The 27752-nt window shown below is 39.5% G+C and overlaps 1 protein-coding gene across 5 annotated transcripts in view; it reads left to right on the top strand.

Moving 5' to 3' along the window:
• LOC137603478 (neurexin-1a-like) overlaps window positions 1-27752 on the top strand; it is a 259246-nt gene that overhangs the window by 26268 nt on the left and 205226 nt on the right. The window lies entirely within an intron of this gene.

Below are 27752 nucleotides of genomic sequence, written 5' to 3' on the forward strand. Positions count from 1 at the left end.
ACTACACCACACCTGTCTCATGCAACCATTTCAAAATCACCATTTTAATGTTTATGTTGACTTTTGATACTCTTGGTTTTCTGTTAATTATTTATTTTCTTTACTGTTAAATCCGTTTTATACACATTATGTGCACTTGATGCTGACCTGTGTGTTAAATATACACTATATTGCTTGTTTTGAAAGCCACATATTTTATATATGTAATATGTACGCACACCCTCATTTGATTTGGCAGAAGGGAAGCCACAGGGGGCATAGAGAGAATGCTGATGACACACAAATCTGAACACACTGCTTCTAATTTAGTCCATTGCTGGTTATCCCATGTGTTACAGTCAAAAACTTTGTCAGGCCTGTGTGTATGATGTCATAAGCACATACCCCAGTTTGATTATTGAAGTAAGATGTGAGGACAGTGCCTTTCTGCCCTCAGTGCTCCTCTTTCCCCTCTGAGGTTCTCCTGTTTTATGTCAGCCACTTGTTGGTTATTGCTTTACATCTGGTCCTTTGAGAATGGGATTCTTACTGTGTTCTGCTTTTTCTGGATTTTGAAGGACGTGTTTCGATTTAGCAGGGCATACAGTAGGATAAGTCATAATGCTGCTGACACAAAATTCATGGGGTATTTAATTGCTGTCATTGTAATGAACTGCCGTGTGCAGCTTAAGAGGGCATGCAGGCTGTGCAGACAGGCTTACAGGTACAACGGGGCTTTTTCTAAATTAGTGTACTTTTTAATGTAATTGCTTTCACCTTCTAAATAAGGACACTACCCTGTTTTATTATGCTATGCATGTTCCTTGGGATATCAACAAGATGGGCAATCCCTTCAGTCATTTGTTTGTACATGATGTGTGACATCTCACACGGCAAAATGTTTATAGTGCTTCTTTTAATTCTGATAATATTGACAGCTCTGGACTTTTTTGCATCAATGAGTTTCTTATTGCAATGGTGTCACTAGCAGAGCTGGTGACTAAAAAATGATCTTGACACCAGGGATCTCTTTGAAGAAAGGCTCCATTGAATGCTTACTTCAGTATATGAATAATAAACAGCCTGCTCTTCACTATATAACACATACAGTAGCAATTACTCATCAAAGATGAGCCTATTTTAAGCTCATATGAATCAGACAAGAAGCAGCCACAGTGACAATATAAAACTTAACTACATAATAATAATAATAACTAAAAATACATGAATGGAAATATTAATTTTAAGTACAAGGAAATGTAAATAGGGGCAACACAAAATAAAACTGGAGGTCCTGGCAGTCTAGCATAAGCAGAAGAGAAGGATTGAATAAATGGTTTGAAACTATCATCACAATAAAGTTATTGATAGCGCCAGTGATAGTTATATTTCCAAGTACATTTTTAGTTTTTACAGTTTACCGCTAGATTTAATAAATGCCAAAACTGAGCATCAGAATATCACTTTTACTGTTACATTTGGATTTAACAAGGTGCTGGTATTCGACATGGTCACATATAAGGATTTATAGGATACTCTTTGTAGGATATGACAATATAAAGTCAAACACAGATTTTTATGTGTGTGTTATGCAAGTTTTGATGGTAGATAGATAGATAGATAGATAGATAGATAGATAGATAGATAGATAGATAGATAGATAGATAGATAGATAGATAGATAGATAGATAGATACTTTATTAATCCATAATGTCGTACTATTGTTTCATCTACACAGCTTGTCACTTTGGCATTTGTAATATAATGTGAATTAGAAAATCAAACACTTAAATCCAAGCAAGACGGATAAGGATCAACATGAAGATTTATATCAATGGTAAAAGAAATATTAAAAAGCCCAACATAGGACAGTAGCTACTTATACGCTAATGTCAGTGCCTTTTCTCATTATGGACCTGTTGACTTAACACTGACAGAAAAGCATCTTGGAAGGAGATGTGCATATGTTTGCATTCCCAATGACAGTATCGTGCTTAAGCTGGGATTCAGCTCAGTTCAGTGAGTGGGAGGATTTTTGGTTCAGTAAAAAGCATTATGAAAAGTGTCACTTGACATACAGCATGTGGGAAGTACCGCCCATGTAGAACAATCTCAGTGGGATGTATGAGCATCAAGTTAATGAAATTTTGACAGCTTGTAAAGCTGCAATGGTCATAATGGTCTAGCACGATAGAATTTTTTTAATCAAGAGATTCAATCCATTCAAAAATAGCTACCTATGCATTTTAAATACATTTTAGGCATTCAATATTCACTTATGCCATCTGGCTTCTTATTGTGAACTTTGTTGCAGTAAAGCTGCAGCATACTGTGATTACCTGGCTATATGTACCTCTGACAGCACCGTGGCCAGCAGTGGAAATAATTTTCATTTTCTGGTATGTTTTGGTTTGGATTTCACAGTTATATGGACCAGAGTGAAGAGCAGAAGAACATATCATCTAAGGTGCAGGTGAACAGGACAGTTGGGTTGGGTTGCCAAGAGGCTTCATGTGTTACTCCTGCTTTAAGGGGGCGGCAGCGGCTCAGTGGTAGAGTGGATGCCTTATGATCACATATTGGTGGTTCGATTCCCGCTCCCGCCAGCCATCTTCAGAGTGTGAGCTGACAATGGGAGGTGTCAGCTCATCTCCCAGTCACTACCTAGGCGTTCTTGAGCAAGGTGCCATCCCTCTCACAAGCTGCTCATTTGGGGCACACCCTGAAGTCGCTGCCTGTCACTCTGCCTCTCCTGTACTGTTTGATGTTCAACTAACTGCATACTTACAGGCCCCTAGTGTTTTGTGTTTGTTTCCGGGGCCTGTACACGGCATTGTATGCTCTCTCTAACTCATGAATATGCATGTACAAGAAAATGTAAAGATAATTTACCCACTGGGGGTAATAAAAGTGGACTTTAATCTTAGCTGTTAGTTTGACAAGTTTGTTAAAAGAAAGCTGAAAAGTGCCTTTTTGAGTTTTATCACTGTTTTTTGCACGTGTGACTGTGCTTGTACATGTTAGCAAGAAATAACAGCTATTGTGACAAGCTGTGAAAGGATTTGCCACAGTTCTTATATAACAGATGTTCATAGTCATTTTTAGCTCAAAGGGGTGCATGTGCACTTGGTAATAGTGCACATGCACAATGGTAATAGCGAAAAGCTTAATGTATGCATTAGAGTTACACTTTCTTTGCTTTTTCTTGATGCTCTAGGATATGTGTAAGCCTCATATATATTTGTCACAGCTGAGATTTTTAGAACATAACAGAAAAGATCTTACACAGAGACACCAGACAGCTGCAACCATCTGAAGCCTGTTTGAAAAACTTGGCAACTTTATAAGAAATGTGTCTTTTAGATAATGTGGACTGTCCGAGTTGAACTTGTTAAAACTATTTGCTAGATATCTTAACTCCCATGTAGTGTGTATTGTTTTATAAACAGTGCTATGGTTGCCTTTTTAACTTCACGAAGCCTGAAGAGTTTCATCTCCAGGGTTGTCTCTCAGGATCACAATTTCACAGCTCTAACCTGAGATATTGCACATGTCTGTGATGGCAGACATTAATAATTAATGCTTTCCGTATGAAATTGAGGTTAGAAAAAATGTATTCATTCATTCGATCACTCTCCTACCCGCTTCATCCGCTTGCGCAATTTATATATATATATATATATATATATATATATATATATATATATATATATATATATATATATATATATATATATATATATATATATATATATATATATACTGTTGGTTGGAATGAATTATAATATTCAATGAATCATCTAAAATGTGTGTAGGGAATTTCAGACCATGTGGTGAAGAGGTTTGCCATACACCATGGAGCAGGTGAGTTTTGTTGAAATTCTGAGTCAGACTCTGGCTTAACTGTGTCTGTTGTTATTCAGCATAATGAGATTCCAGAGGAATGCTCCTTGTCAAGTGTGATTATTTTTCAGTAATAATCAACTAATTGAATATAATATATAGTATAAAGTGTATACTGTATTTTAAAAGAAATGCAATTGTATTAGATAGATCACAGAAGCACCTATAATTGCAACAGAGATGGAGAAGCAAACTCCTCTGCAGTGCAAAGAAAAATGGTCTGTAATTGCCTGGAGTGAGATTTGTGTATCTTGACATGGAAAATTGGCAAGACTGCAATAAAGCTCCCCAGATTAGTACATTTCCACAGATTCTGTTCCGGAGAGGGATGCAGGAAGACAGACAGAGTGAGGGACTTAACGCAGAGAGGCATTTAAACAATGAGCACAGAAAACAGGGGAAGAGAAGAAAAGAGGGCTAATATGTGAAAAAAGATGTACGATAAAGGATTGAAAAGCGTAGCCATACAATTAGAACACATATATAATACTGTACATGGTAATTATTTTAAAGGGATGCATTGAGACCATATTTCAAGAACATTAGGTTTGCTCTTGTCAAGCAAACATTTATATGCATTAATCACATTCAGCTTTTTGTTTTGTTGTTGTGCTTGTCTCGGTTTTATCATCATCAGCCCAGATTAAACGAAAAGTAATGTGCACATCTGTGAACGGTCGAAACAGTTCATTTTGATGATGGAGCCAGGTTTCAACAATGTTTCCATCCTCTTGAGTAAATCGTAGATGACAAATTCAGCAGCAGACTTTAGATTTATAGTCATTAAAGCATTTGCCAAAGAAAATAGAATATAAAAGCTGACAAACGCATATTATTTCTCAACTCAAAGAAAGTACAGAGGAGAATGTAGAATAAAAAGCTTGGATCAATATGAACAAGGCTCATCTGGCTCCCCAGGTAGAGTAGAAGGGGATCTGCTCCACATCAATATGGCTGATCAATGCCAATGAGAGACTACAGTGATGAAAAACTCTATTGCTTGTCTTCCATGAGAGAGTGTATGTATCTAAGCAGAAAATGGACAAAAGAAGATACATGTTCTTCAGGTGTGGACCTTGAAATCCAAGACTTTCATGTCGGTGAGTTAAGTTATGGTTCAGCTTTTAGATAATGGATAACAGAATGGATCTATTATTCTCTGCACAGAGTATGAAGCCATTTTTCAGTACATGTTATGAACTTAGATAAAAATGTGAACAGTGCATGTTTATAATGTGTGATGTTGTGCTTCTTTGTTCAGGTGATTTATGAGAGGCCACCACTGGTTTAGCAAATTTCAGAAGAGATTTCCCCATATTAAGGGTGCTTTCATGTCTTCCAATTTCACAGCAAATACTGGAGTGTGTAAGGAAAGAATACAGTGTGACTGATTTATATGGAATAACTCACCATCCAATTATTTATGTCTTTTTTATGACTGCTGCCCAGTCGTCTCATTGTGTTATCTAGGGCTTACTGAAGGAAATATGAATCAACATAGAATGTACAAAAGAACTTCATTGATTTTATGAAAAAAAAAGATAGTGATTAGAAATACATTTTTTTGTAAATAGCGATTTTGAAAATGAGTGTCAGAATCTATAGTTGAGTTAGAATAGTATTTGTGAAATATTTATTTTTAAGATTGGCATCAAGGCTCTGGCCTCATCAGAGCAGACCATGTTTACAGAAAGATTTTGGGGATTGGCTTTGAAAATGTATATTAGTGCTGTCAGGCACTTAAAAAAATTGATCTAATTAATTACAGGATTTGTAATTAATAAATCTAATTAATCACATTTTAATCTCATAAAGAATTTGAATTCTAGGACATTACAAAATTATAGTGCAAGACTAATCAATAGAATACACAAAGACGAGAAGATTTGAAATCCACATTTTTATTGGTTAAGTGTGCTTTATAAATGAAATTCAAAAGAAAAAAGGTCAAGCACATGAGCAAACCAATTAGGCCAGGTGCATTTATGAAAAATGCAATACAAATACAGTTAAATCAAATAAATAAAATTCAGAAAAAAAATAAGGCCGAGTCTCAAATAGACACATAAGCAAACTCTCAATCAAAATTAATACTGAAGCTGACTCAATACAGCAATTCAAAACTAATAGTATAACATGCCTCTAAATAAGGCAACTAAATAGCAAGATGCCAACAGGGCAGTGGTTCTTAACCTTGTTGGAGGAACCAAACCCTGCCGGTTTCTTATGCTCACTCACCGAACCCTTCTTTAGTTTTTTTTTTTTTTTAATGTTTTACTGGTGTATTTAATGAATTGTGCATTAATGTCACCTTTTTCAAAGAACAAAACCAAGACAGTGCATGAACTCACATGAAATGACCTACCTGCAAATCAGTGTGACTTCTGCTGCTGTTATTGAGAGACCAGTTCAGATATGCGTGGCGTCACCTTGGCAAGTATTACTCTGATGTAATTTTCACAGCAAAGTCTGTTTCTTTTGTTTTCCACGCAGCTTAAGGAAGTCTTCCTTTATTTTTGCCAAAGCAAGACTAGAGTTGCTCAACTTGACATTGCAAATCATGCAAAAGGCTGACTCCCATCGCATTCCGTTATACGGTACATGTAAATTCACGTTGCACATATTCGTCCGAACACTTTTTTTTTTTTTTTGCTTAACATGGTTATTATGAATTAAAATATAAAAAAGCAGTCAGATGACGTGCCATCATGACAGGCATAAATCAACTACTGAGTGTGCAAAATCCCCTGTAGCACAGGTAGGCTAATCGATGTAGCGTCACGTGATCACCTGCAGCCAGTGATGGCTAAGGGGGGCGTGTCACCACGAATTGACACGATGTGTCAAACGTACACAGTGATTCGTGTATGTTCGGCAAAAACAGTCAAGTGGGCTTGCCTCGCTCTCCTGTGTCTCGTCTATCTCTGTTGTCAGTCGCCCTGCATTTTTTTTTTTTTAAATACATTTATTGAAGAAAATTCAGTACAGCATACAAAAACAGTATACAATACAAACAGAGAGCATATAAAAGAGTTGCCAGGGGGTATGACCACAGTCGCCCTGCATTTGACTAGTGGCGCAGGTACGAAGTGACGTCACTGAAGCCTACGGGTCCCTCAATGGGCCAAATTTAAAATGCCCTAATATGTATATGTGCTTTTTAGTGCATTCGTTCATTACTGTAATTCATTCACTCATTCATTCATTAATGTAGATAAACTGGACTTGAATTGCTGTCAAGCTAGATCATTCATCTTAGAGTTTCAGAGGGAAAACACCGTTTTTTTGACCAAACTCATTGTAAAGCTTTCATATAATTTTTGTGAAGACATAATGAAATAAGAATGGTTTACAATTATAATTAACAGAGACTGTTTTAAAATTAAAGAAATAGATATCAACTTGGAAACATCTTTTATGATATTTTTATGACATTTTTATGACATTTGCTATGATCAAATTCCATTTACTTGTAAAAAAAACAAAACAGGAATGAGGATTAATTAATGTTGACCATCATAATTGCTGTGTTCCTCAGATCTATGGTGCAGCATGTTGATATCAAATTTTCTTAATGCACCTAGATATACAGTATATACATATATAATAAATATATCAACCTTAATCAATGTCACAGGTTGCCGTTAATCAGCAAATTTACTAAACTACGCCAAAATAGGAATTATGTGTGTGTATAAATGATCAAAAGTAAAAGTAGATGCGCTTTCATTGATGAATAGTGAGGAAATGGCAAGGATCCCTGTGGGAAATTGAATAGTCCATTTCCAATCGAGTGTGCCCTGGAAAATCCATGGGGGTCAATGGCAATTTGTCTCAGGAGGTCTGCACAGAGAGTCATTAGCTGAAGACCAACATGTCCACCGACACAGAACCATTCTTTATTCCCCTTTGATCTATATATAAAATATTTCCTCTCACCCTTTTGGTCCCTCTTCCAAATATGTGTGAATATTTTCATCTGCGCAGATGTGTAACTTATAAATTGTCAATTTCATAACAGTGGATAATAGCAATTTAAAACATCCCTTTCCCAATGATACTGAGGCAGTATTTCATTAACCCCTATTTTCAGTAATTTGTGTGATCAGATTTCTCAGGGTCCTTATTTTCCATTGTAAGACAAATGTTGTTGTTGCTCTGGTTAAAGGTGTCATGGTAACAGCCAGCATGTTATCATCACTCATCAAAGCTTGCTTTTGTTCCAGATGGCAGGTGACCTTTGAGCAAGCACTGAATCAAAAACATCAGATTATTCCCTGGGTTGCACATGACTTCTTGTCACCTTTCTCGTGTTTCTTATCTTGAAATTGTACAGTGTACATGATCATGCAACTTCCATCTGATCTGATCACTTAGCGATGCTTTTAGTCAACATATTTTTAGTTGATCATCAATTTAGATTAAAAATGCTACATCTATAAGGGAACATGAAAATGAGCAACTACTGACTGAGATCACACAAGCTAGTCAGTTAAGTAGTTAGTTTATGTAGTAATCTAATTTGTCACTGTATACTGGCAAAGGCGAATGGATGGATAGGTGGATGGATGGATCGACTGACGGACGGAGAGATATATAGATAGATAGATAGATAAATAGATAGATAGACAGACAGATAGACAGGCAGACAGACAGACAGACAGACAGACAGACAGACAGACAGATAAATAGATACAGATATATAGATACAGATAGATACAGACAGACAGACAGACAGACAGACAGATAAATAGATACAGATATATAGATACAGATAGATAGACAGACAGACAGACAGACAGACAGACAGACAGACAGACAGACAGACAGACAGACAGACAGACAGACAGACAGACAGACAGACAGACAGACAGACATAGATAGGCAGATACTTTATTAATCCCTAAGGAAATGATGTCCTTACTTAAAAACATAAATGATATATTGAGACGTGTGATTTTACATTCAAAGCAGCTAAATTAGAGTGGCATTACTGTGATGCTGTAAATTTATCCAGACCTGTGTTATTTATTGTTTCCTTTTTTCTCACATTGGCTTTTCTCTTTTGCGCTCGGATTCAAATCACCTGTGTGTTGCCCACACAGCCTTAGAGAGTGGAATTGAGCCGATGAGATTACTTTACCCCATTTGATCCATAGCTGCTGTATCAACGAGACTTTAGCCATAAATGCAATCTTGTTTTTGTCTCTGGATGAGATCATCAGCAGAAAACCATGAAAAAGGTGACACTGTTTCTGTCTTTTAATTTTATAGTTGAGGTTCAAAAAAATGAAAGTAAAAAAAGTACACAACTACCTTGGTGTTGCTTTTCAGTACTCTGTATAACTCACGTAATAGGTCCCCAAATACCAATAAGGCTTACTTTCAAGAAGACCGTTTTGAAGAGTTGAGATATCCAGTATACCTGTCATGGTTGATAACACAGTGAGTAAACACCACACTATTGAGGGCGCTAACAAGTTTAGGAAGGAGTGTTTTGAGACACAGACAATGTAACTTATCATACAGAATGGTATTATATAATTCTTAGCGTAACATTCTAAAACTGTGTAAACCAAAGTTTTAGATATGCTGGTAAATTGTGATATAAATTATTACAAGAAACTAAGATCCAATCACTTAAATAGCTTTGAGTGGTCTGCATCACTGAAACAATTAAATTGACACTGATGAGTTCTTAAGCACCAATAAAAACAATATCACGCCACAAAATCAATAAATGAAGCAACGGTAACATCTGAGTTAGGGTCATGGCATGTGTTTTCCTGTGCAGAGCTTGGAATCCATTGGCTGATTGAATATTAAATGTGTATTATAGTACCTTAATGAGATAAAAGTGGGAATCTTTTTCTCCCTAATGGTATTAACACCTATCATGAATTATAGATGAATCTAATTATTTCATTTGTGGTGATTCCCTGTAGTGTTGGAGTAATCTATCATTCATCTCCCTGATCTCTATCACTGTTATAAGCAGTTATGTTTTATAAATGCCTCATTTAAACCTCCCACTACAAATTACACTCTTACAAAGACATGACCTTGTCTTCATGTGATTCTTGTTGTCACTGCACATCAAAGCAAAAGGGAAAACATCATCGAGCACATTGGAACTTTTTCAGTCAACACAATCAGGTTCTATCAGCAGGTGAACTAATGTGAATCTCCTTGGTGTTTATCTGCCTTAATAACACAATTAACTTCATAATAGTTTAATTCAGATATTTAAGGAGGACCTCAGTCTGAATTTTCAAACAAATATTTGACACCCTGCTGCACGGTGGCGCAGTGGGTAAAGCTGCCGCCACACAGCAAGGCGGGTCTCGGTTCGCGTCGCGCTCTGTGCAGAGTTTGCATGTTTCTCCCCATGTCTGCGTGGGTTCTCTCTGGGTTTGCTGGCTTCCACCCACATCCAAAAAAACATGCACTTCAGATTAATTGTCCAGGCCCAAATTGCCCATAGGTATGAGTGTGTGTGGGTGAATGTTTGTCTGTGCTGTGTGACTCTTCAGTGCACTGGCGCCGCACTCGGAGTTTGCCTCGCCTCACGCCCTCAGTCAGCTGAGATAGGCTCCATCCGACACGACCAGATAAGCAGATAAGGCGGTTGATGAAGAAATAATGAATGAATATTTGACATCCTTTTAGCACTTGATAAATGCTGTGCTGCCTGTGGGGACGGATATAAAGAACTGGAAATGTATTACTTTCATATGGTCTTGCTGAAGCCATAATCTGCTGTCCCAGAGTTGAGGTGAAGGTCACCGGGGAGCTGTCAAAATGTCCATGCTCTCATGAACACGTTACCACAGCACGGCTCACAAGAATTAAAGTGGCTCTGTGAGCTAGCCTGGATCATCAGTTTTGATTTTTGTACTCAGTCAGCTGTTATTTATTCTTGACCTTTATAATTTTGAGCTTTTGGGATTTAGCAAGAATTTCCTGAGGTATTGAGTTCATAATTTGGCAAAACAGCAACTCAGCCTTTCCAACCACCCTGAGATGTAAAACAGCATTGTGGATTACATCTACTTAGTATAAAGAGAGGCTTATTGTTATTAAAAAAATCATCTCAGCTAAAAGTTGATGAGAAAAATCAACATTCCTCAGTGCAGTTGGAAAACTGAATAGTGCTCTCCATCTTATCTGATTTGACTGAGCTCATTTCTATTTTCTGCAGTTGCTCAGACTGGTCACTTTACCTTGCAGGAAATTAAAAATCAAAAACATATCCTACACAGCAGCGACTCGCTCTCTCTTTCATATCCTGGCGCAGTTTCCCTGTTATTAGGGTATAAAAATTGTAAACTTTTACCTGAGCCTGCTGGACTGAAGTGTTTGTGTTGATGCCTCAATATTAACCTTAAAATATTTAACTTCACTATGACAATAATGACTTTTTCAATTAAAAAAAGGACATCTTGAAATTATTCTTTTATTGTTAATAATGTTGCAATCAAATTGTTTATGAGAATGCTTTCAAAGTTTGGATTTGGATTGGTTTGATTGAATTACATTTGTTTTTCAAATTATGTTTGCTTGATTTGTCAGTGTTGTTCCATGGAAACATTATATAATCCCTTAACAGTGACAAGCTGCATATTTTGTGTATTTTAGAAGCAGTATCAGTGACTAAAATACCGTATTTGCCCGAATATAAGACGACCCTGATTATAAGACGACCCCTCTTTTTCAAGACTCAAGTTTGAAAAAAGACTTTTTGAACACCACATATGGAGGGAGCTTGGTTCTGTCTGCAAGGCAGGCTAACATGACGGTAACGTGGCCCTTGTGATTTCCAGTGGATTTTATAATAACAGATTTCTCACCTTTCTTGTGTACAGTGACAGGTGTTGGCATGTCAAAAAACACAGGTGTCTGATCAGCACTGCCAATCTGATCCAGTGGGTAAGAGGGCTTTTTCCTTAAGTTGATCACATAGCGCTGAAAAGACAACAGCTTCTCTTCTAAGTCAGAGGGCAGGAACTGGGCTAGACTTGTTCTGCGTCGCAGCGTTAGTCCGTCACGCCACATCATTCTTTTACACCAGCCGAGGCTTACTTTGAAGTCAGCGGTGGGTATGTTTAGCTCTTTGGCCATTTCCACGGCCTTGAGCTGAATGACAGCTCTGCTGATGGGCATCCCGTCCTGTCTTTTCTCGTCCACGTACACACACACCCTCCTGCCGAGCTCTTGGAAGCGGCCGCTCTGGGGACCACGGAAAGCTTTTCTCTGACTGAGCATTTTTTAGGCGATCTTTTTGAGCTCTCTATCTCCGTACATTACACTCTCTGACACAATATTTTACAGCCGCTTTGCAATTGTTTGAAGACTCTGCCTCATTTATCACCATCATCTTGAAGTTTGCATCAAAACTCCCCCCACGCTGCCGGTTAACCTGGCCAATCTTGGACCTACTGTACTTTTCTCCAGATTGTCTCTACGTTTCTCCATTTTCTGTTATCTCTTCCCTTATTTTCTTCTCTTGTCTTTCTTACCGCTATTTTTTATTTTTATTCTTTGTGCTACCGCTCGTTTTATTTTTCTTCTTTGTGACAGAGGTTAGCTTTGGCCTGGGGAATTAAGTTCAGCATTCGCTTTAAAGATATCTGGCGCCATCCAGCGTTTTGAATGGGTATAATGTCTAGACCCCGAATGTAAGACGACCCCCACTTTTTCAGTCTTAGTTCAATGCAAAAAAACACCGTCTTATATTCGGGCCAATACTGTAGTCCCACAGATAAAAGGATGAGGGAAACTTGCACATCATTAAGTGTGAAGTACAAAAACACATCCCTTAGCTGCATACTGTTCCCCCAGAGAGACAGCAGCTTGATGGGGTTCTGCACAATTAAGCCTGGGAGAGCCACAAACCTACCTTCCTCAAGTTGATTCATTTTAAAGCTGATCTAATGGAGAGCATTGAAGTTCACCCCTACATGGCATGTAAAATAAAATGGGTGCAGTAGAAAACTGATGCATTTTCGGGTTAGGATTGGGTTTCTAGTAGTCATAAAGTTCCTTATGTGCAGGTATAGCGATTCATAAACTGAAAGATCATCAATTATTTCACACACCATGTTCTGGCTGTAAAGGAATAATAAAAAAAAGACAGCTTGTACCCTTGAAAGAAGGGCTGTTACCTTCCTCTTACTCTACTTTCATTTACTTTCCTCTATCTGCTTGAAATTATTTAGTGACTTGCTTTGTGTAACTGCAGTCTTAATTTAGTGGTAAAGTGTGTTTGGATGGATAATTTGGCAAATCAGCATCTTTCTCATTCCAACAGCTTTTAAATATAATCAAATACCACTTCAGTGAGTCATTTTGTTACATGTTTGCCACAGCAACATAATTAGCCACAATATAACACAACAGCAACTGCAAGAGGTCCAATCTGATGCAACTTTGATTTATTATACTGTATATTATGGGCAGGCTCAGTGCTGGCTTGTGTGATAAATATGAGTGTGTATGAAGTCTGGCACGGTATCATGGCTACAACATGCAATTCCATGGTGAATAGACAATAGATCCTATACACTAAAAAGAAAAATCCGACTACCTGAACATATTATAATATATATCTCTAACAGTATTTTCTTAACCTTAAAAATATTTCTCCCTATGTAATACACTGGGGATCCAGTTGAAAAAAAATCTGAACAGTGTGCTTTTGTAGACTAGTGACAAGTTATTCTCTGGCTAATACATCCAATTCTCACCCTCGGTGGAGCTGAAGCATATTAAATTTGAATGAAGAGATGCTGGTGCTCCTCCTGGGATCTATATAAGCACTGAGGTGATGGAGCTGAGCTTATTTTGTACAGAAATAACTGATGTATCTAATCAAATTATACTATTTTACTTACTTTTTAAATTTTTATTGTGTCAATGCAGTGTGTTGAGGCCAGCTGTGTTTATCTACCGATCTATTACATGCATGTCTGATCAACAAAAAACAACTCACAAAATGTGGATGTTCATTTAAATTTAGCAGTCACTGGGAACATCATTTATGTCCAAAATGTACTCAAACCAATACAGCACTAAAGAACAAAGGACAAGATAGCAATCACACCTTACATGTGAGGGATTTTCATTAAAAAAAAAATCTCTTCTGTATGCCTTTTTTTGTTGAAAATATATATTATTGTCATATTAAAATCCATGACACATTATCCAATATCACATAAAAATATTGGAATATACAAATGTACATATTTTACAAGTGAAACTGGAAACAATTATAAATATGGATATGAATAGCTTCTCTAACTTCCTGTGATCCCACAAGCCATTGGATTTCTGGTTTTCCCTAAAAAGAAAAACACATTTCACAATGGATATAAAAACACCATCATGGTACAGAATCAAGATGACTGCACTTATGACCAAGTCTAGACATTTATATTTGAAGTTTATTCTTCTTTATGTTTTTAACTAAATTCCTAACAATTGCAATTGTTGTTTAAGACATTTTTTTCTGATGTGTCAGGAACCACTGATCCAAAAAAAAAAAGACATAATCATGTTCTTTAATCCTATATCTGTTTATATGACGGTACATTCCCAGATAACAATGGACAATCTATGGAAGTAAATATCTAAATAAATTTGCAGGCAGTGATCTTTATTTAGGTATGGCGAGAGGCAGACAGGCATGAAACATTTTTTATTTTTTTTACTTTGGTGGAGGATCATGCTGTGCACAAGTTTTCATTTTTATATGGCACATTAAACATTATGAGGCCACTTATTTTTTGTATAATGGCCTGGCTTCATGACTTTACTTAGATCACTGAGTATACACCTGCTGTTGCTGAACATATTATCAATGAAAAACAAAACAACCTGCACACACACATACCTCAGCTGTTGACTGAAGAAAGCACTGACAAGGATTTTTGACAACAAAATGTTATGAACTGTATCTGGAGTCTTATTTGAGAAACAAATGGTCCCGTCATCAGGAACAACCCATCTATAGTTCTTTGTCCTTTGTTCGTAAACAGTTATTCCGTCTATGTCGGCCTTGGCGCCAGGAGATAAATAAGGGGAATTAATTTGTGTCAGGATGACAGGAAAGCACTGTTCTGTTTGGCAAGAAAAATACAGCAGAGGGTGTTATTAATGATTAGACGTGTGAACTGCAAGGACCATAGTCACTCAAGGGGAGGGCAGGAGAGGGGGAGCTGAGCCAGGAGGAAGGGGGAAGGAGACTGGTTTAAAAGCACACGTGTGTGTGCCTGTCTGTGTGTGTTATTTATTTGTTTGTTTGTTTTTGCAATGGTATCACAAGAGAGCATCACCAAGTCACTGCTGAGCCAACATTTCAATACCAATGCTGTAGATTATGAAGGACAACATTATTGTTATTTTGTTTAATTTATTGTTTTAAAGGAAATCCGTCAGCAGCTTGTGAGGTAATGAAGTTAGATTTCACAAACAGTGAAAACCCTGCAGACAATGATACACCAGAACTCACCCAGGCCATGGGGTGAATGTTAGTGTAAGCATCTAACGTCTTCAAGGAAAACAGTGATGCAATAGTAAGATATCCCCCACATGATTACTTTGCAAAGATATAAACAAACGGGACATTTTCAGTTCAGAAGTTCAGGACTGAATACACACGATCTGGAACTAACTGCATGATGAATCCAGCTCTCTAACATTTGTGTGTTAACTTACAATCAAAACCTTTCAGTGCCTGTCATTGATCTCATTCTGTCACACTCACATTATTTGCTACTATATGTGTGGAGAGTCACTTTACTAATTGTGCGTGGCAGAGTGTGAAGTGTTTTTTTTATTACATAAAGGTCAAGCATGCACTTCCCATTTGACTGAAGATTGCATCTCTGGAGCATTTAGCCATCACACCCACAGGGTCACATTCATGTTGTAGAGGTTCACTGTTTTGTTTTTGTTCATTCTTTTTATAGGAGTGCAAGAGCTGGCAAGCTCATTAAAAATACAATTCCACAAATATGGAATATATTTGTCACCAGTTATCCCAAATATCATTTGTAGAGATGACCACCTTTATTTTCTTTAATTTTTTTATTATTTGTTTGTTTGCATTTTTAGCATGCATGCAGAAAACAGCCTGTGTGCCTTTTTGTCTACAAGAAGATCTGACAGGAGATGAAGATAGCAGAGTTTGCACGGGTCAAGACAAACATGTGGTTATTCCTTTGTAATTAGCTTGTCAGCATCCCTGTGGTAAAAACAAGGGTGGTAATTATGAAGAGGAGGTCTTGGGCCTGATGTCTCTCTTCAAGAGACAAGTCACACCGGGGGATAAGACAATCAGACAGGGACAGGAGCGCTTATGGAAAAGAGATGTCATTTGTTGAATGTGTTCATGTTGTCATAGAAGACAAAACAGAGTTTTAATTGCTAAACATGGAAGCTCAACACAGATAAGGATGAAAAATGTGGAATGAAAATGAGAATAGATTGAAAGTTGCCTTTTAGAGGACATTGGAAAACATAGTTAGCATATACTATATGTTGGTGAAGGTGGGTGCAACATGAAATTCCATCTAAATTTGTTGAAATTAAATACAACAGTTTGTATCATCCGGTGAACATGTTTTATTACGTAGTGTATGTATTCATGTCTCATAGTGTTCCACATACTATGATTAGCATGGACAGACAGTCTTTGTCTATGTTTTGGGGGCCAGAGGGTCACAGGGGGCAAATGGAGATCCATCACAGCCTTGACTACTGCTGGTCGGATCGCAAACACTATCCCTGGACTCACGAGGCTCAAAATCTGCAGTTGCCTGGCAACCATTTCTGTAATTAGTCCAGAGATGTAGCACCTCAAGTCAGATGCGTAGTCTCCTGACCACAGTAGGAACAGAGCCACACCTACACTGAGGTAAATTTATATTAGAGACAAAAGCACATTGTCAGCATGAGAACAAGAAGCAACTTCCCCTAATGCGGTTAAAATTCATTTCCTCTGATTAACTAACAAAGGCTAAACCAACCCCATTGAATTTATTTTCAGAATGGTTATTTTATTACAAAAATAGAACTTAACGCTGAATTGTGTAATGCCAACCACATGAAAAAAAAAGCAACGCATAGTCATAGGCAGTAGGTTAAGATAAATAACAGAAAACAGTCTTTGTAACAAACTGTATATTTTGCTGTATAATGAAAAATCATGTTCATACGATCAGTTAATATCAGTTCTCAGCAAACACAGTGAAACAAACATTTTTTCTTATTGAAACTTCACAAATGAGATACTGAGGAAGCTAGAAGCCATTTTCGGCAGACTAGAGGAGAATGACCCTCAAAGCAGTGGCTGAGGGGCAAATGGGGACTAAAATAAAGACAAATTGCCTTGGCTATATCTCGACAAGATTGCATTTACTGATGATAGGAGAGAGTAAAGTCACGTTTTCCTGAGAAATATGTACATAAATAAATCACTCCACTTTTTATATAGTTGTATACACACACGCACACGCACGCACGCACGCACACACACACATACACACACACAAACACAAACACATTTATTAATCAAAGTGTCTAGATGAATAACATTTTATAACTTCTTAAATGGGGTGTACCTGCCTTTTGCACATAGCCAGCTGGGTTAGGCTACAGACCCCTGACCCGTAAGGTGTATAAGCAGCTGTAGACAAGACAATTGTTGTATTGTCTGCAAGAAAATAGATGGATGGATGACATGGTCTTCGTGGTAGTATTTCAGGGTCCCACCCATATTGGTGACCCATAAAAACTCTGTACATTGTCAAGAGGTCAGGCCTAATTCAATAAATTCAAAGACTGGCTAACAGCATCCTCTGGAAGACATGCAATAAAATATGCTGCTCATAAATACGAACCTCTGGACCGACGGATATACCGTCACTTCAGAGTCTGACTCCTGTTGTCTTGTGGCTTTCAAATATTCAGTCAGACTTCAACTATCGACCACACTTGGTGTTGAATTTATCTTTCATTTTTTTTATTTTATTTTTTGTTTGCCCTGCACTGGCTTTTTGCTATATTTGTCATTGCACTCAGTGCATCTCAGTAGTGGTGTGCATGAGAGCAATAAACCTACAGTTGTATTAGCAATCTTTAAACGAAAAAAGGAAAGTGGTTGTATGATTTAAATCTGGTTCACTGTCATTTTCACAGTATGTCATCCATCTAATATTGTCTTTTTTTTCCTGTAGCATTATGCGCGGAATACCCACTGTGACCCACATCTCTTTGGAAGTGTTTCGCGATCCCACTAGGGTGTTTTGACATTTCCTGATCTTTTACTCATTTTTTTTTATGCCGTCTTCCTGACAGTTTTGCCTCCTCATTACCTGAGAGCTTTGCAGGATTCTGCATGCATCTTCTCCGACTTTCACAAGCCTAATGATTGCTTGTCCACAACTATATGAAGCAATGGCTTCATCATATGGATTTATCAAGGTCAAATATTAATTTAAGGTGAACAAGTATTGAAAGTTTCTAATGCTGTCTTTATTAGATATATTGTGTGACCAGTTTTATTCAAAAAAATATAGTAGTAAGAAATGATTTTAATTCATACTAGTGACAAAGGTTAAGATGAACTCTTGATGTATTTGTAGATTATTTGTTCCAATATTTAAGTGCTAACAAAAATGAAAAGGGACTAAAAATTTGTTATTTAAACTTTACACCTCATTGTGTTTGATTGTCTACACCACACCTGAATAACTTTTCCAAACAGCAGCTTTGATTGCTATTGCTTGATTTGGACAGGCTGTGAGCAAAATTTGTTTGAATTCACGTTTTCATATTTACATTGTTTTTAGCACTTACAGAATGAAAAAGATCAAAACATGTTTCAGCCACATTTTTTTTTTTTTTGTTGTTGAACAGAGATGTGTCTGCTAAAATTTAAACTAACCTGTTTAGCAGTTGTGTTTGTTTTCTGTAATCCCTTTTGTTTGCCCCTTGCTAGTTTCTCACCAACAGCAGCAAAGACACCAGGGTGGATCATATCCAGAGTTTGTCCCATAGGGAGCTTCATCTAATGAGCTATGTAAAGTGCTTACCTCCCACTGGATATATTGGGAAGGTTGGTCTTTTTACGTTGAGATGGGGTTTCTCCTCTCTTCATAACACATGGGCCTGGGGGTTATATTGCATGTAGAAATTTGTGTTAATGCTAATGGCATAGTTATAACTTTAGTTTAACGTCATCATAAATCTTTCTGTAGGTCCCACATAGAGCAGGGACTGATATTAGTGATGTGAAGTGTGAAGAGCATCAGCTACACATAATTAAAGGGATTTCAGTTATTTTGAAAGGTGTGTCAAAAAAGCATTTCCTGGAAATAATATTCATTGATTCCTTACTTTATTTTACTTCTGTGGCATTTACATCTTTACAGTAGTGTAGTTATACGTGCAGTATAACTTTTGAAAAAATACATTTTCTGTCTCTACTATGTTAGTAACATTGAAATCAAAACACAACTGCTTGTTTCTATTTCTCACAGGTATATCTTGGCAAAATTATCAGTTGGAGTAATGTTTGTGTCCACATGGTAAATTTTAGCCTAATGTCGACTCTTGTTTAGTAAAAATATCATTGTAAATATCTGGTTCTTAAGCTCAGTGCTAGCAGGTTGTGGGAGGTTTTACTGCTTTTTCTCTACCCTGTGAGACTGGTGAGTGTGAACTAAATCAAGCAAATGTAGGTCAAACTGCGAAACAGCAGACCGGAACTTGCTATTAAGCTCCACACTAGAAGAAAGCAGAAAAATTAGCTGATACAGTTCTGTAAATTAAAGAAATTTGGATAGCTATTTACTAGCATGCAACTACTTATGTTTTGGACATGTGTGGATATTTGATATGTTGTGCAATTGGTCTCAGCTTGGTTAGGTTACTAAAATGTCATGGTTCAGTTTAGAAAAAGACCACATTTCATAATAAAATAAATTTTTAGTTGCATACATGGAATTATAGTCATAAGTTATTTTTCAGACATGTCATATAAATGAAATATGGTGTCACAGAGGACACCACAAGATAATTGACTGGCTGTATTGTTTGTCCGCATCATAATTACAATGGCTACTAGAGATAATAAATGTGAGTATGGGCTTTAATAATCTGATTGCATAGACATTTGGGAGGACAGTCCATGTTGCATAATAAAATTTTAGTGCCACAAATTAATTTTAAAAACCCTCCTCACCATGACCACTCACACAAGAAGTCAGGATATTATAGATAGATTTAACCCTGTTTTTTACCTTTTGATTTGTGAAATATCTCTTTTTGATGATGCTATAGCAATACCAGTATGTTGTATACACCAGACTTAGCAATTTTCCTGTTTGAAGCATACATGTTGATCTCTCATGACCTTACAACTTGCCAAAGGTTTTATAGAAAATAAATAATAATTACAACACCCAGTACACCCAGTAAAGATCAATGCCTGTTGTCACACTCCATGAATGGTGAATGACTTTCTTTGGCCATGCTGCAGTGAAAACCTCTTATCTGGGCAACAACATATCCTTTCCTACGGTGGTCCCCCACCAACATCTTCACCTGGGTTTAGTCCTGGATAAAGACCCCTGCACGCATACTCTCTTGGTGACCAGAGATACACAAAAACAAAGCACTTTATCTCTGACAGCTCAGGCAGTAAACGCTAAAGACCATTGTAGAGAAGCTTTTACCCAGCATCCTGGGCAGTCCTGTGGCTTTTGACATTTCAAAATGGATAAACAGCAGTCAAGGAGATGCAAGCATTTGCTACACAGAGACACTTTGATTCCATTGTGGTACCTTTGGGTTTTCTACTTTCCATAAAGAATACATCATTATAACCTACCGGTGGATTATTGCAGATATAGCATATTTTATATTCTACAATTCTACACGGGACCTGGTGAGTTATTTTATATGTTGGACTTCATTCCAATGTTCCAAACATAAGACATTTTTTTAACAGTACAAGAAATTTCAGCTTGGTGTATCCCAGATTTAATTTGTACCCACTTGCATTTAGTTTGAACCTTTTTTTATATGATGATGCTACAAACCTTTTCTTTTTTTTTTTTTTTTTGGTTTCTTTATTTTATAAAATTATCAATAGATTCACCATATTAAATGAGGTAGAATCATCAACAGGCCAAGAGACCAATGTAGATATAATCATACTCATAGACAAACATTTAACTAATGCTACATTATTAGTTAGTTCTATTGTGAGTTGACATGCTATCTCATTTCTTTATGGAAAAATGTTCTTTTCAGCAAAACTCCATCTCTGAAGTGTTTAATGTGATCTAAATCAACAACTGTATTGACTACTGAATAACTTGCGTATTTTCATTGGACCCTTAACATTGTCCTGCTCATGTTGCAAAAACATACACACAATATAACGGTACGTTCATCATGTGAGCCAACAAATCTGAGCAGAGCAGAGGGTGTCAGAGGTTTGATCTGTTTCTCACCAAAACACCCACTCAGTTCTTCTAACTTTAAGACTTCTCGACTTTAGGTCATCAGCCCATACCAGATTCAAACTTCCAGATTATTACCCAAGTCCCTCTGGAATCACAAAATAAATTCAACATCTTGTTTGACATTTAAAACAATAGCTATTCCCCCAGATGTGTAAAACAGCCTTTGACATGTAAAACTGGCAGAATTTCCCTCTCATACTCAGGATTTATGCCACGAATTGCACAACAGCTGCAAAGTTCTCTTTCTGTTAACTGTTGTTATTACGTGATTTTATGAGGCCGTTTTTGAATTCCATGGTCACATAGCATCAGTATGTTTTTCAGAGATTGAGACAAAGCAGAACAAGGATAACACATCTTTTCAATCTGTTGGATACATTGATAATGTATCCCACTGAGAAAATTTTCAGTTGTTTATTGTGCAAACTGCTAAATAACATTTTCATGCAGTAAGTAAAGATTTTAATTACTTCAATTGTGCCAAGTTTCTACAGGAAAAACAAGAATAAAAAAGAGTCAATTAGACTTGGCTTATCGTTTGTTGAAAACTGAAGAAGCCTTGTGGATGAGAGGTGAAACATTTTCAACAAAACCTGAGCAAATCCACTGTAGATGACTCCTTTTATTTCTTTACTTGATTTACCTCAACTTGGATGGCTGAGAACCTTCGAAAGGCAATTCCTACATCATTTTATTTATTTGCATGTCTTGCATTGATAAATGACATTCATGTTAATAACATTGTTTTTGTAATTTAGACATTCACAGACAATAACTAACAAATGTTGTCTTTTAAAAATGAATAATCTCTAGTCTGCCATTGTTTTAGTGTTGTATAATAAAAATGGGTGTGTGCATGCATGCATACGTGTGTGTCTTTATGTCAGAGTGTATCTAGATGTTTGATTACTGCATACTTTGTATGTCTTTGTTCATATATATTTTGTCTGCCATGCAACATCTCATGCAACATTGTCTGCAATGTCATCATATTTATAAAAGGAATTGTGCCTCTTTTTCACTTTGTAGTCATGGATCAGAGGAAAAGAACATATTAGAACAATCATGGAAAGAAACACTCAAAGTTAAAATCTCTTAATAATGACTTATAACATAAAGGAATATCACTTTGGCTGAGTTCACTTGGTCTAAAAATCACCAAAATCCGATTTTTAGCCGATCTTGATGGATATCGATTTTCGTCTCTGTACTCTGAACAGTCACATAACACATGAAATCCGATTTTTGCAAGACAGATTGAAACCACATTCGGGAGGTAGCTTCATTTCGCATTTGGACAGATGCTTCTCAGTCTGAACAGCTCGAAAAACACAGATCGGATTTGACTGCCGTTGACATAGCTCTATGTGCCGCAAGAGCCAATGTGAATTGCATAGCGTGGAGGACGCCTCGGCCCCGATGTCTTTGCTACGGCAACCTGTCAGATCGGCCAATAGTGTGGCCCAGTCTGAATAGGCAAGATCTCATTTGGACACTTGCTAAAAACAGTGTGGACAATGAGCCCTAAAAATAGGATATGGAAGGAAATCTTGATGGTATCCAATTTAGCTGCAGTCTGAACGCAGCCTTTATGTATAAAGGTGGACAGGATGGCAGAATGGTGCACAAGTGATTTAAGCAAAGACATAGTTTACCTAGCTTAATATAAGTCATAAAATGTGCATACGTACTGTAGTTTTGTTCTGAATAAGGTTTCAAATTCAAATGTTTCGGAAGTTTTGACAGATGATTGCTATATGTACAACAGTACACTGACCTTCCGTTCAACCTCATGCCCTTTCAATGCCACCTGAGCTTGATATTTTTTAACAAGTAATCATTACTTACTAACAGTTGGCGCTCATGCTGTTGATTAGCACGGCACTAGAATTCGATTTTACTTATTAAAGGAAGATGAAAGATGCTGCAGAAGGTGAAGCTGACAAATCTGACTCTCTGCCATGCAGATTGCTGAATAATGCACAGCCAAATTCTCAAAATAAACCCTCCACAGCTCCACTCTGTCTCATATCTCACCACTGTCTGGAACTTCACTAACACGCCACTCTGAATAAAATATACCAGTTCCCTTTCTGTGCCAAGAGTGACAGGATGTGCAAAAAAGGACATTAATTGAAATTACTTTTGGGATATTGCTTTTGTTTATGACCACTAGCAGACAGCACTGATATTTTTTGAGCGTGGCTGTCTTGTCCTGAGATAGGGAATCCTTATTCTTTGTCTTTGGATTTATGGTGATTGGCCTGAGCACCTTCACATTCACAGCCGCTCCACAGACTTTTAGCTCTTGATTGATCTGAGATGTTGACAGACAGCAGCGTTTGATTCTGCTCCTGTTATCTGTAATGTAGCCGAAGCGCTCAATGGGCTGACAAGATTAGAATGCATTACCGTCAGAACGCAGGGTGTCCTGGGGCTGCACCGTGCTTGTTGAGTGTTAATGACTCAGACTTACCAGTGCAGAGCATGTGCTGACAATCCACATAGTCAATTGCATCTCAATCAGAGTGGCTTCTCGCCAGAAAAGCATAGAATGGCAGCTGATTTAACATGATTGATAGCTATGCTGCATTAAAATTGTGCTGATGTCAGCAAAATTACATTTTCTAAGTCTCTTTTATGTTGGCTGACAGACAGATTTTGATTTTAGAACAACAGCAGGGTGTGTTTAAGAGCAGGAGATTAAGCAATGTGATCATTTTGAGAAAAAAAAAACAATTACGATTTTGGTAAAATGTAATTGATTTTCTTACGAAATAACTACACTAGAGATACGAATATATTTTCAATTGTTAAACTACATGGGATAATCTGTCACCCTCTGTGATTGTGGATATCAACATATTCACACAATGGTGGCAATTTTAAAAGGATAATTTTAAAATGTCCTTACACATTTTTAATTGCAACTTGTGTCAGTTCCAAATAAAAAATCCAAATTTAAATTCCAAATTCCAAATTTTTTGGAGATAAAGTCAGGGAGGCCAGGCGACTGAGATGGTTTGGACATGTCCAAAGGAGAGAGTGAATATATTGTTTGAAGGATGCTGAATTTTGAACTGCCAGGCAGGAGACCTAGAGGAAGAACAAAGGTAGAAGGTAGTTGGTGTGAGAGAAGAGGATGCAGAAGACAGGGTTTGATGGAGGCAACTGATTCACTGTGGCGACCCCTGAAGGGAAGGCCAATATGAGAAGAAGATAAATTCCATCCATCCATCCATTTTCCTTCCGCTTATCTGGGGTCGGGTAGCGGGGGCAGCAGCTTAAGCAGGGAAGCCCAGACTTCCCTCTCCCTAGCCACTTCATCCAGCTCCTCCAGGAGAATCCCAAGGCGTTCCCAGGCCAGCTGGGAGACATAGTTACTCCAGTGTGTCTTGGGTCGTCCGCGGGGCCTCCTCCCGGTAGGACGTGCCCGGAACACCTCGAGTGTCGAGGAGGCAACCTGACCAGAAGCCTGAGCCACCTCATCTGGCTCGATGCGGAGGAGCAGCGGCTCGACTCTGAGTCCCTCCCGGATGACCGAACTTCTCACCCTATCTCTAAGGGAGAGCCCGGACACCCTGCGGAGGAAACTCATTTCGGCCGCTTGTATCCGGGATCTCGTTCTTTCGGTCACGACCCACAGCTTGTGACCATAGGTGAGAGTAGGAACGTAGATCAACCAGTAAATTGACAGCTTCGCCTTTCGGCTCAGCTCCTTCTTCACCACGACGGACCGATACAGAGTCCGCATCACTACAGACACTGCACCGATCTGCCTGTTGATCTCCCGCTCCATCGTACCCTCACTCGTGAACGAGACCCCGAGATACTTGAACTCCTCCACTCATCCCCAACCTGGAGAGGGCACTCCACCCTTTTGCGACTGAGGACCATGGTCTCAGATTTGGAGGTGCTGATTCTCATCCCAACCGCTTCACACTCGGCTGCGAACCACTCCAGTGAGAGTTGGAGATCATGGCTTGATGAAGCCAACAGTACCAGGTCATCTGCAAAAAGCAGAAACGCAATACTGAGGCGACCAAACCGGACACCCTCAATGCCTTGGCTGCACCTAGAAATTCTGTCCATAAAAGTTATGAACAGAATCGGTGACAAAGGGCAGCCTTGGCGGAGTCCAACCCTCACTGGAAACGAATCCGATTTACTGCCGGCAATGCTGACCAAACTCTGACATCGGCCGTACAGGGACCGAACAGCCCTTATCAAGGGGTTCGGTACCCCATACTCGTGAAGCACCCCCCACAGAACCCCCCAAGGAACACGGTCGAACGCTTTCTCCAAGTGCACAAAACACATGTAGACTGGTTGGGAAAACTCTCGTGCCCCCTCAAGGGAGGGTGTAGAGCTGGTCCACCATTCCACGGCCAGGACAAATGCCACACTGCTCCTCCTGAATCCGAGATTCGACTTCCCGACGGACCCTCCTCTCCAGAACCCCTGAATAGACCTTGCCAGGGAGGCTGAGGAGTGTGATCCCCCTATAGTTGGAACACACCCTCAGGTCCCCCTTCTTTAAAAGGGGGACCACCACCCCGGTCTGCCAATCCAGAGGCACTGTCCCTGACGTCCATGTGACGTTGCAGAGGCTAGTCAACCAGGACACCACAAAATTCAGAGCCTTTAGGAACTCTGGGCGGATCTCATCCACCCCTGGGGCCCTACCACCGAGGAGCTTTTTAACTACCTCGGTGACCTCAACCCCAGAGATAGGAGAGCCCACCTGAGAGAACCTAGACTCTGCTTCCTCATGGGAAGGCGTGTCGGTGGAATTGAGGAGGTCTTTGAAGTATTCTCCCCACCGAGTCACAACGTCCCGAGTTGAGGTCAGCCACGCCCCATCTCCACTATACACAGTGTTGATGCTGCACTGCTTCCCCCTCCTGAGACGTCTGATGGTGGATCAGAATTTCCTCAAAGCCGTCTGGAAGTCGTCCTCCAAGGCCTCACCGAACTCCTCTCACGCCCGATTTTTTGCCTCAGCAACCACCAAAGCTGCATTCTGCTTGGCCAGCTGGTACCCATCAGCTGTCTCAGGAGTCCCACTGGCCAAAAAGGCCCGATAGGACTCCTTCACCTCGCCGGCATCCCTTACCGCCGATGTCCACCAACGGGTTCTGGGGTTGCCGCCACGACAGGCACCGACCACCTTATGGCCACAGCTGCGGTCAGCCGCCTCGACAATGGAGGCGCGGAACATGGTCCACTCAGACTCAATGTCCCCTGCCTCCCCCGGGATGTGGGTGAAGCTCTGCCGGAGGTGGGAGTTGAAACTCCTTCTGACAGGGGATTCCGCCAGGCGTTCCCAGCAGACCCTCACAATACGTTTGGGTCTGCCAGGTCGGACCGGCATCTCCCCCCACCATCGGAGCCAACACACCACCAGGTGGTGATCGGTTGACAGCTCTGCCCCTCTCTTCACCCAAGTGTCCAAGACATGCGGCCATAAGTCCGATGACACAACCACAAAGTCGATCATCGAACTGTGTCCTAGGATGTCCTGGTGCCAAGTGTACGTATGGACACCCTTATGTCTGAACATGGTGTTCGTCACGGACAGTCTGTGACGAGCACAGAAGTCCAATAACAGGTCCAATAACCATTCGGGTTCTGATCGGGGGGGGGGGGGGGGGGGGTCCTTCCAATCACACCCTTCCAGGTCTCACTGTCATTGCCCACGTGAGCATTGAAGTCCCCCAGCAGAACGATGGAGTCCGCAGCTGGAGCGCTCTCCAGCACCCCCTCCAGGGACTCCAAAAAGGGTGGGTACTCTGAACTGCTGTTTGGTGCATAAGCACAAACAACAGTCAGGACCCGTCCCCCCACCCGAAGGCGGAGGGAGGCTACCCTCTCGTCCACCGGGGTGAACCCCAATGTACAGGCGCCAAGCCGGGGGGCCATAAGTATACCCATACCTGCTCGGCATCTCTCACCATGGGCAACTCCAGAGTCGAAGAGAGTCCAACCCCTTTCGAGAGGACTGGTACCAGAGCCCAAGCTGTGTGTGGAGGTGAGCCCGACTATATCTAGTCGGAACTTCTCCACCTCACACACCAGCTCGGGCTCCTTCCCTGCCAGAGAGGTGACATTCCACGTCCCAAGAGCCAGCTTCTGTAGCCGGGGGTCGGATTGCCAAGGTCCCCGCCTTCGGCCACCGCCCAGCTCACAGTGCACCCGACCTCTATGGCCCCTCCCACAGGTGGTGAGCCCATGGGAAGGGGGACCCACGTTGTCCTTTCGGGCTGTGCCCGACCGGGCCCAATGGGTGCGGGCCCGGCCACCAGGCGCTCGCCTTCGAGCCACACCTCCAGGCCT

The sequence above is a fragment of the Antennarius striatus genome, chromosome 11 (genome assembly GCF_040054535.1).
Source record: "Antennarius striatus isolate MH-2024 chromosome 11, ASM4005453v1, whole genome shotgun sequence".
NCBI lineage: Eukaryota > Metazoa > Chordata > Actinopteri > Lophiiformes > Antennariidae > Antennarius > Antennarius striatus.